This window comes from Cupressus sempervirens, chromosome 9 (genome assembly GCF_028749045.1).
Source record: "Cupressus sempervirens isolate cs-2001-9-10 chromosome 9, ASM2874904v1, whole genome shotgun sequence".
Lineage (NCBI taxonomy): Eukaryota > Viridiplantae > Streptophyta > Pinopsida > Cupressales > Cupressaceae > Cupressus > Cupressus sempervirens.
In genome coordinates this window covers 788793030-788805251 of record NC_143126.1, presented here as the reverse complement: position 1 = coordinate 788805251, position 12222 = coordinate 788793030, and positions in this window count along the sequence as shown.

Below are 12222 nucleotides of genomic sequence, written 5' to 3'. Positions count from 1 at the left end.
AAATGGGGTAATATCTCTAAACCTTTAAAAAATAGACGTCTTGGTGTTAAAAATCTTATGTGGCAGAGCAAAACCTTTAGAGGAAATTTGGTTTGGAGGATTTTTATGGAATCTAATAGGAAATAGGCTAAGATCATCTACCATAAATATTTGAAATTGGATAACCCTTATAGCATCTTTGGGATTAGCTCTCCTCTTAGAGGCTCTAGAGTATTGAACTTCATGTTAGATAATAGATCCATGATCAACCATCAACTCTCTTGGGATGTTGGTAATCATCAATCATATTTTTTTTGGGAAGACTCATGGGGAGGTTATCCTCTGCTTTCATCCCTTATCTCTCCAAATATCTCTACCACCCTAAAAAATCTATGGGGAGCAACCTTGAATAATTATATCTCTTATCCCCATATTGAGTGTAACTTAGGATGGGAATGTAGATCCCTGGACAATATGGTGTAGGGACCCCTCCCTAATTTTTGGCTTTGTTTGTTGTTAAGGGGTTATTTAAGAGTTTCTTGTGAGTCTAATAAGTTCCAATGGTCCTTGGAATCCAACTTGTTCCAATGTGTTTGTAAATAGCAAAAATTGCTCACAACGTCCTAGAGTTGTAAAAAAGTTGTCAAATGGGTAAAAGTTGCTAGGATTAGGAAACAAGGATATTTTGTCACTTATAAGGCCCTATGAATCTTCACTAAGGTCCTAAAATAGGCTTAGAAACACCCATTAATTTGCTCAAAAATGGAAAAAGAGTAAAATTGCTCAAAAGTTACTTGAGCAACATTTACAATTTTTGCAAGAATGTCGCCAATGAAGGATTACACGGTTGTTACCACTCATGATCAGGTATTTGATCATGGGATGCATATTTTGGAAGGTTAGAATGATCTCTAGTTGCATACCACATGTGTTAGCAAACCATATGCACTATTACTATGTTTTTCATTGGTTTTGCAGAGTTTTCATGCCCAATACATCTATATATGGATCAGGATGTTTGATCAAACTTCATGAACTTATAGTTTATTGTCTTACCTTTCTTTTTCATATTCAAACTTAATCTTAAGTTACTAGGTTGGATAGTTGGAGGAGCTTTTAGGTGACTGGTTTGTGTTTTCCATTCATAGGGTTGTTGAAGCAAAAATGGCTCTAACCTAATCATCTGTGGTTAAAAATACATGAAACCATGGGGGATGATAGGTTAAACCTTTTATATATTTTTATTGTTTTCTTTTTCATTTGTGTGACTGGTTTTCTAGGTGTAGAGTGATGCCCTAGGCTGACTAGTGGGAGTAGGTGTGCCAAGACAACAAGAAAGAGAGTTTGTAGAGCACACCCATGATCTAACATGGCTAATCAAATGGCATGGTTAGAAGACCTAGGTTTTTACCTTCATGAAACTAGTGATTGGATAGGTTTGTGTGGGGTTTGAAGGCTGCTAGAAGCCTTTTTGTAAAAACTGGTCTAGAGGCCTAAAAGATAGCCTAAAAACTAGGGCCTAAGGGTGAATAGAGTTCTGGGTGATTTGAGACTTTGCAACTTTGGATTCTAGAAGTTCTAGCTGATAGATTTCAGAATTTTATAGTCTTCCATAGGGTTGCATGGAAGAAATTGGAGTACTTGATTAAAACAGTGAGACTAGACCTAAAGCAATTAGGTCTAATTAGCAATATTTTTGGATAGTGACATTTTGGTGAATCTAAAGGTGGCCAGAGGTGTCAGTTAGGTTCAAGAAGGGCATGGAGGATGCTTACAACATCAAGAAATACCTTGGAATGGTGGGAGTAAGATCCTAAGCAAGGATTTAGAGTTATAAGAGAAGGAAGGGCTACTAGGACTACTTCCTAAAACAAGAAAGGCCAAGTTCTAACATTAATCCAATTATACCTAGGAAGCAAGTTGGGAAAGGGGTCTTGGAGGCCAAGATTGGTGGAAAGAACAATGGAGATAAGAACCATTGGATGGTTCAAGGATTACACTATAACTAGAATTAGTTAAAGTGTTGGAACCCTAGACCCTCTACATTATAGTGGTATCAAAGCCAACTTTTAGTTTGGTGTATGTCTGACATGGAAGAGAGCCAAGAAGTTGATAGTATGCCACCCAAGGCAATGAGAAAGGGAGCCATAGTGGACTTGGTCAAGGATCTATAGGCCAAGGCCAATCGGGTAAAAAGAAAAAGAAAAAAAGAAAGTCACAGATAGGGGAGATGAGAGTGAGGAGGAAGATGAAACCCTGACAAAGGCAAGGAAGAAGAGATGAAGAAGGATCCAAAGGTGTTCTTAGATGCCTTCAAATCTCTTAACAAGGATAGTGTGGAGCATATTCCCTATTATAGAGTTAGTTTGAATCAAGAAGAGTTGTTAGGCTGACTAGAGGTTATAGATAAATAGTTTGATTACAAAGAAGTACAAGAGGAGAATAGAGTGAGTTATGTCAAGGATAGACTCAAGGGATCAACATTGGTATCATGGAATATGATGCAGGATGATAGGTAACATTAGGGAAGAAGAAGATAGTGTCTTGGGATAGGATGAAGATCGGGTTGAGGGCACAATTCCTACCCGCAAAATATGGCATACAGGTATATCAAAGGTTGTAGAACCTAAGGAAAAGAGATCTAACATTGAGTGCCTATATTGAAGAGATCAAGAAACTAAGTCTAAGAGAAAGAAGACAAGAGGAGGAAGTATAAAGAGTGGCAAAATACCTCAATGGGTTGAGGCAAGGGATTCAAGATGAGAACGACATAATGGCCCCTAATAGTATGCACAAGTGCTTTCTATTAGCCTTGAGAGAAGAGGAGAAGGATAGGAGGAGACATGACTCCCAACAAAGAGGAAGAGGTAAAAGAGGATCCAAAGGGGTAGCTTTGGTAAAGGACAAGGTCCAAGTAGGCCAGACGAAACTCAAACTACTGACAACAATGGAGGTAATAATAATAAGGGCACATTTCAGAGAGGAGGATACAGAGGAAGAGGACCACCTAGAGATAAGTTTCAATCCCAAGGTAGAGGCATTTCAGTCTTCATCGGAAGATGCTATAATTGTAATCAAGCGGGTCATACAATGGGCAGATGTCCTAAAAAGGGTTTTACATCATCCATGGGAGAGAGGAGAACTCAGTTAATGTAGGAAGAAGACACCCAAAGTGTCACTTCACCAATTTCCAAGGCAGGGCCAAAATTGGATGGAGAAAATCTCATGTTGAGAAGGACATTGTTGAAAGTTTCTAATGTCGTAGAACCACCTAAAAGGAAGAGTTTGTTTAAGACCACTTGTATGTCACATGGGAAGATCTATAGGGTGATAGTAGACTCTAGTTCCATAAAGAACATAGTGTCAATAGAGATGGTGGACAAGTTGAAGCTTAGGAGGATACCTCACACCATACCATACAAAGTGTCATGGCTGAGTAAGGGAAAAAAGATAGTGGTGGATGAACAAACCTTGGTGGAGTTTGAAATAGGGGAATATAAAGACAAAATACTATGTGATATAATGCCAATGGATGCCTATCACCTCCTATTAGAGCATCCATAGAAATATGATGTCAAAGAAATTCCTGATGGGGAAAAAATAGATATGTAATCTCCAAGCAAGGAAAGAAATATTAAAAGGTTCCTTTAGTAGAACCTAGTTAAGAGAAGCATGTGGGATCTAGTACGATGCTCTTGAGTGGAAAGGAGTTCCTTAAGGTCACAAAGAAGGAGAAAGGAGTGTGTTAGATTATGGTGATTGATCAGGGAAGTATTGTACATACTCCATAATTCCTTGGTAGGGTTTGGGGCTACTATATCAGTATTTTTTATGGTCGACCTGTTGTAACTAATATTAACCCTAAAGCAACAAAAATACTTGTATAAAAGGGCTTAGAGTTAGGGATTGTTTTATTGTGGATGATGCAAAAATTGCTTCTTGCATAGTACTGAGTTGTAAGGGATTATAGATTGTAATCAGGTTGTAATCATTGCATCGTAATAATATTGGACTTGGTGTTTGGTGGATGTAGCCTAGGGATTGGGTGAACCACATTAAATCTTGGTGTCTTGTGTTCTCTTTTGTGTGATCTATTATTTTCTGTTATTGTTTATATTTGAATGTAATTGTTATTTATATTAATGGTTTTATCTTAATGAGTGGTATTAGAGTGAGTTTTTTTTTTTTTTTTTAGTTATCCTTTGTAGGAAAGTCTCATGGTTGAGTGGGAGTGATGGTAGACAAGGGTAAGCTGAGGGTTGACAAGTTTAATGGGCAAAACTTTCAATTATGGAAGATGCAAATGGAAGACTATCTTTATCAGAAGGATTTATGGAAGTCGTTGGAAAGAAAAACCAAAAGTCAGGGATCTATGACAAATGATGACTAGGATCTTTTAGATAGAAAGGCACTTGGAAGCATTCGATTGTGCCTGACACCATCGATGGAATTTAATATTACAAAAGTGATGACGATAGAAGAGTTGATGGAAACCCTAGTGAAATTGTATGAAATGCCCTTCGCTTCAAACAAGGTGTTTCTCATGGAGCATTTACTTAATATGAAGATGGAAAAAGGTGGATCTATTGTAGATCATTTAAATGAGTTTAATATCATTACTAGTTAGTTATCTTCTATGGGTAGTACTTTTGATAAAGAAATTAGGGCTCTCTTGATTTTGTGCTCTTTGCCTAAAAGTTGGAATGGTTTGGTAATGGCTGTGAGTAATTCTATTTCTAAATCTAATACTCTAAAATATGATGATGTGATTGGTGTTATTTTGAGTAAGGAAAGTCATAGGAAAACCTCAGGTAGGTCTACATCTGAAAGTGCTTTGAACACACAAAGTTGAGGTAGAATGATTGAGAGAGGAAGTAATTATAGAAATTGTGGGAAATCAAGAGGAAAGTAAAAAGGGAAGAGGTCTCAATCGAGAGGACCAAACGACTATTGGTACTATGGAAAACAAAGGCACAATAAGAAAGATTGTTGGACTCAAAAGAAAAATGAAGGGGAAAAGAAAGATGGAGGTAAGGAGGCATATGTGGTAAGTAACAAATCCAAAGAGGATGCTTTGTTTCTATCTTTAGAAAGTGTTGATGATTCATGGGTTTTAGATTCTGGTGCTTCATTTCATGCTACACCTCATAGAGGTTATTTCATTGATTATGTCCAAGGGGATTTTGGGCTTGTTTATTTGGGGGATAATGAACCCCTATCAGATTATTGGAAAGGGAAAAGTTAAGATTAAGTTGCAGAATGGGAATCATTGGCTAATACATGAGGTAAGACATGTTTTAAGGCTAAGTAGAAATTTAATTTAAGCAAGGCAACTTGGTGATGGGGGTTGTGTAGTTACTTTTAATGATAAAAAATGGAAGGTTTCAAAAGGTTCGCTTGTAGTAGTAAAAGGTGTGAAAGTAGGTACCTTATATCTTTGTACATGTCATATTGTTCCTTCTACTTTTTTTGTATCATAGAAAAATGAATGTTTAGGAACAGTTGTTGGAGTTGAGTAGGGAGAACAAATAGTTGTTGTAGATTCTAATACAATGTTGTGGCATAATAGAGTTGGGTACATGAGTGAGAAAGGTATGAAAGTAGTTCATTTAAAGAAAGTTCTACCAGGTCTAAAATGTGTTAATATGGACTTCTGTGAAAGTTGTGTGCATGGAAAACAAAAGAGAGGGATTTTTGTGAAGATTGGGAAGGAAAATAAAAGTGAGAAATTAAAGCTTGTGCATATAGTGTATGGGGACCAACTCAGGTATCTTTCCTTAGTGGCTTTTATTATTATGTTACATTTATTGATGATGCAACTATAAAAGTATGGGTTTATTTCCTTAGAAATAAATCTGATGTATTTCAAACTTTTAAGAAATAGAAATGCTTGGTTGAAAATAAGACTGGTAAGAAATTAAAATATCTCAGATCTAATAATGGTGGTGAGTATTGTAGTCATGAATTTGAAGATTATTGCTCTACTAATGGTACTCATAGACAAAAAAAATTTCCAAGGACTCCACAAGAAAATGAAGTGGCTGAATGCATGAACATGACTATAATGGAGCATGCAAGGAGCATGAGGTTGCATGTTGGGTTGCCCTTAAACATGTGGGTAGAGGTTATTAATATTGTTGTATATTTGACTAATAAAGGTCCCTCTACTCCTTTTGGTTGTGGTATTTTAGAGGAAGCATCGACTAGTAAGAAGGTGAGTTATTCTTTTCTCAAAACATTTGGTTGTGAAGCATTTGCTCATATAGATTCTGAAAATAGAACCAAGCTGTAAGCCAAGTCAAAGAAATTTGTATTTTTTGGATATGGCATTGATCAATTTGGTTATAGGCTTTTGGATTTTGAAAATCATAAATTTGTAAGAAGTGGGGATGTCATATTCAATGAGAAAGTGTTGTACAAAGATTTGTTGCAACAAAATGAGAAGACAAAATATGATTATGTAGTACTAGATGATGCTCCAAAAGATGATGTTCCAACAATTCCTCATGGTGTGAAACAACTACAACAACAAATACCACATGCCCCAGTGAATGTTAGACGGTCAACAAGGGTAAGTAGACCTTCAAAAATATTTTCTCCCTCTTTGTACTCTATTTTACTAACCAATGCCAGTGAAATTGAATTTTATGATGAAATTGTGTAGGTGGATACTAAGATTCAGTGGGAGTCTACAATAAAAGATGAAATGGACTCTGCTAAAAAATAAGACACGAGATTTCTGCAAGTTGCCTATTGGTAAAAGGGATTTAGATAATAAGTGGGTTTATAGGTTGAAAGAAGAGGATGGAGGTAGGAAAAGATTTAAAGCTAGGTTAGTTGTAAAAGGATTTGCATAGAAAAAAAGTATTGATTTTGATGAGATATTCTCTCCTATTGTTAAGATAACTTCTATCTATATTGTTTTAAGTATTGTGGCTACTAAAGATTTTCATTTGGAGCAGCTTGATGTTAAAACAACCTTTCTTCATGGTGATTTGGATGAAGAGATATATATATATATGGCTCAGCCATAGGGATTTAAGGTCAATGGTAAGGAGACATTAGTGTACAGATTGAAGAAAATTTTATATGGCTTGAAGCAAACACCTTAGCAATGGTATCTAAAATTTGACAGTTTCATGCATGAGCATGGATATAGTAGGTGTCATTCAGATCATTTTGTTTATTTTAAGAGGTTGGATGATGATAGATAGATTATTTTATGTTTATATGTTGATGATATGCTTGTAGTTGGGTCTAATATGGATCACATTAAGGGGATAAAATACCAGTTAGAACATGCATTTTCTATAAAGGATTTAGGAGCAGCCAAATAAATCCTTGGTATGAAGATTTGTAGAGATAGGAAGAAAAGGAAATAGACTTTATCTTAGGTTTATTATATTGCAAAGGTATTGCAACATTTCTTTATGGAGAATGGTAAAGCTGTCAACACACCTTTACCTGGTCATTTGAGGTTGACCAAGGAGATGTGTCCCAAGACATAAGAAGAGGAGGATAAGATGTCCAAGGTACCTTATGCTTCATCTATACGAAGCTTGATGTATGTTATGCTATGTATAAGGCCAGATATTGCACATGCAGTGGGAGTCGTTAGTAGCTATATGAGTCATCCATGAATTGAGCATTGGAATGCAGTCAAATGGATCCTCAGATATTTGAGAAGAACATCTAGTAAGTGTTTACACTTTGGGGGCTCCACTACTAATTTACAGGGATATGTATACTTAGATTTGGTAGGGGATATTGATACTGGGCAGAGTGCTATAGGTTATGTATTTACTATAGGTGGGGTAGTCGTGAGTTAGGTTTCTAGATTACAGAAGGTGAATGCTTTATCCACTATAGAGGCAGAGTATGTTGCTACTAAAGAGGCAACCAAGGAGATGATATGGCTTCAGTTTTTCTTGGAAGAATTGGGACACCCTTAGAGGGATAAATATTTGTTTATAGATAGCTAGAGTGTCATTCATCTTGGAAAGAATTTTGCTTTGCATTCAAAGACAAAACACATATAGTTTCACTACCATTTCATTTCGATTAGTTTTGGATGATGGATAGTTAAAGTTGGACAAGATACATACAAATGACAATCTAGCAGATATGTTTACAAAGGTAGTAACAAGGGAGAAGTTGAACTCCTCTTCAGCTTCTATTGGTCTTCTAGACTGAATAGGAGTAAAAGAACAATAGAGTCTAAGGTGGTTTGATCCAGTGGGAGCCTCATGGAGTAGTAGCATAGCTACATGATCAGTCTCCAAGTGGAGATTGTTGTTTAGTGTGGATCTTGATCAGTCCCCCAATTGGGAGATTATTAGATTGTAGTGATTGATCAGGGAAGTACTGTACGTACTCCATAATTCCTCAGTGGGGTTCAAGGCTACTATATCGATATTTTTTATGGTCGACATGTTGTAACTAATTTTAACCCTAAAGCAACAAAAGTACTTGTATAAAAGGGCTTAGGGTTAGGGATTGTTTCATTGTGGGTGATATGAAAATTTCTTCTTGTGGCAATATTGACTTGTAAGGGATTATAGATTGTAATAAAGTTGTAATCATTGGATCGTAATAATATTGGACTTTCTATTTGGTGGACGTAGCCCAGGGATTGGGTGAGCCACATTAAATCTTTGTGTACTTTGTTCTCTTTTGTGTAATCTATTATTTTTTGTTATTGTTTATATTTGCATGAAATTGTTATTGTTGTCTATGGTTTTATCCTAATAGAGTGTGTTGTGCAATGATAGTGAAGCCTAGTGAGGAGAATAAGGGGAACGCCAAGATGCCCCAAGAAGTGCAACAACTGTTGGAGAAGAACCATGAAGTAATAGATAATGGACTACCAAATTCCTTACCACCTATGAGGGATATGAAATCAAATATATCTCATACTAGGAGCTAATTTAACTAACAAGGTAGCATATAAAATGACTCCAAGTCAAAATGCTGAAATTGCTAAACAAATACAAGATTTTCTAGAGAAAGGCCTTGTAAGGAAGAGGTTGAGCCCTTGTGTTGTACCAACTATCCTTGCACCTAAGAAATATGGAAAATGGAGAATTTGTACTAAATCCAGGGCTACCAACATGATCACCATCAGATATAGATTCCCTATGCCTTGGATTGAGGATATGTTGGATAATTTGGGAGGATCTTGTTACTTCTCTAAGGTGGATTTGAAATTAGGTTACCATAAGATTGGAGTTAGGCTTGGTGATGAATGGAAGACAACCTTCAAGTCAAATGAATGGTTGTATGAGTGGCTAGTAATGTCCTTTGGCTTGAAAAATTCCCCTAGCACATTCATGAGACTCATGAATGAAGTGCTAGCTAATTTTAAAGGTAAATTTGTAACTATTTATCTAGATGACATTTTGATTTTTAATAGGTCTAAGGAGGATCACATGAAGCATTTGGAGATGGTCTTGAGGAGGCTACATCAAGAAAAATTGATGATTAACAAAGACAAATGTGAGTTTTTGAAAACTGAACTAGTCTATCTTAGATTTGTTGTTTCTAATGGATGTATTAAGATGGATCCTAATAAGGTCAAGACTATATTGGAATGGCCACCACCTAGATCCATAGGGGATGTAAGGATTTTTCATGGACTAGCCTCTTATTATAGTAATTCTTTAAGGAATTTTAGTCATGTGTGTGCACTTGTCCTAAATACAATCAAAGGAAGAATTAAATGTTAGTTCAAGTGGATAGAGGCAACAGGTAGGAGTTTTGACACGTTGAAGAAAAAAATAGTAGAGATACCTACTCTTAGGTACCCTAACTTCAATCTACTATTTGCAGTAGAGTGTGATGCTAGCAAACTAGCCATTGGAGTAGTGTTGAGTCTAGAGGGACATCCTGTGGTATTCTTCTCAAAGGAGTTGAATGAAGCCAATCAAAGACATTCCACCCATGATTTGGAATCATATGCAATGGTCCAGGCACTCAAAAAGTGGAGGCATCATCTCTTTCCAATACATAGAAAATCATGCTCTTAGCTTCTTGAATGGGCAAGAGAGGTTGAATCAGAGGTACCTAAAATGGGTAGAGCATCTACAAACATACACCTTTTTCATCAAACATAAGAAATGAGTCAGTAATAAAGTTGAAGATTCACTAAGTAGGAGAGTGCTAGCTACTTAAGAAATACAGTCACAAAGTGTGGGAATGAATAATCTTAAAGATCTCTACAAGGAGGATGAAGACTTTAAGAGGCATATGAAGCATGTGATAAGTTCATGCAGGGCTTTAAGGTGGATTTTACTAATTACATGTTGTAGGAGGGACTATTGTTCAAGGGACACTTGTTATGTATACCCCAAGGTTCCATGAGGGAGAATATAATTAAGGAGAAACACCAAGGTAGTTTAGGAGGACACTTTGGATTGGACAAGATACTTGAGTAGGTAAATATGCACTATTATTGGCCTAAGTTGTAGACAAATGTGAGAAAATTTATGAAGCAGTGTCAAGTCTACCAAAGAGCCAAGGGACATAGTAGTATTATTGGTTTGTATCAACCCTTATCTATACAGAAGACCTTGGGAGTACCTAAGCATGGATTTTGTTTTAGAACTACCTAAGACACCAATCGGGCATGATAATGTGTTTTTAGTGGTTGATAGGCTCAACAAGATGGCACACTTCATTCCTTGTAGGAAAACCAATGATGCTTCACACATTGCATGAATTTTCTTCTGAGACATAGTAAGAATTCATGGCTTACCACTCAACATACTCAGTGATAGGGACAAGTTTGTGGGCCACTTTTGGACAACCCTTTGGAAGATTTTGGGGACAATTTTTACTTTCTCTTTAGCTTATCATCCTTAGTCATATGGCCAAACTAAGGTGGTAAACAAATCCCTAAGTAATATATTGAGGTATTTAACTAAGGAACATGGATAGTCATGAGATCATATCATAGGCTAGGAAGAATATGCCTACAACAATTCCATTAATAGGAGGACTAGAAAGAGCCCATTTGAGATATTTTATAGGATAAATCCTAGGGGAGCAATATAATTGAGAGACCTTAGCTTGCAACATAATGTTGGAATTACAAGTAGCAAAGGTAAATTTCTTGGGGGGGGAGGGGGGTGAATTAGGAGTTTAAACTTGAACCCATGAAACTTTCACCATTCATACATCACATGTATTCAATATGTAAACTGAAATAACATGTAAAGCATATGCATCAATCATGTAAACATGTAATCAAACATACACATAACACTTGATATGATTACCCAAAAACCCTCCAAGTGAGAAGGTAAAATTGGGGTGAGGATGACACCCACAATTCTTTACTGCTGCAACAATAAAGTGTAGCTAATTAAGGTTACAAAGGTTTGAGCATGAATGATGGTCTGCCCTATGAAAGGCCTACTCTGTTAAAGGCTTACAAAGACTATTAAACCCCACCTTATTAGAGGATTTCAACACCCTATTAGAAGTGTGCCTGGTCAGAGGACTTTAGGTCATTCACTTGGAATGCCACCCTATTAAAGGATTTAATATAGCTTGTTAGGACTACTCTGTTAAGAGTTTTAACTAAAATCACCTGTTAGAATGTCTCAACATAGATCCTATGATTAGCAGTTGCTTTTTTGGCAATAGATCACCTTTTCACAATTTGTGATTTGATCCTTCACGATTTAATATATCAATGTTGTATCCTTCTCTATCCTCTATTCTTCTCTAGCTGACTCTGCAATATACTCTTACTACTAAGTCACCTTGAATGTTCTAAAAACTATCTTGTTTGCTTCTTCAATTCGATCATTCACCCCTTGTTACACTATTAAAAAGTTTAGGGCTTCATCCTCCTTAAGTAGACTTTGGTGGCTTAGGGTTAGGTATGAATCTATAGCTAAGATTTATCCATTTTGTCGCTTGAACCTTCCTATTTTTGATTGCATGTAATTACATAAGGAATCCAAATATAGATTTGTCCTTATCTCTAAAAGATCAAAATATATCCTTAAGTTGGATTAGAAACAATTTACATAGTTTTTTGTGCCATTACAAACAAATATGTCTAAACTGTGTCACTCGGCATATGAAGTTATTGATGCTTGACATGTATTGTATTTCTACTTCTGATTCGACACCTGCATTACTTGACATCAATTGTTTACTTGGCTCTTGAAATACTTGGCATGGTTTATGTGCTCGACACCTGAGTGACTTGACACTCATTACAACTCATCACAA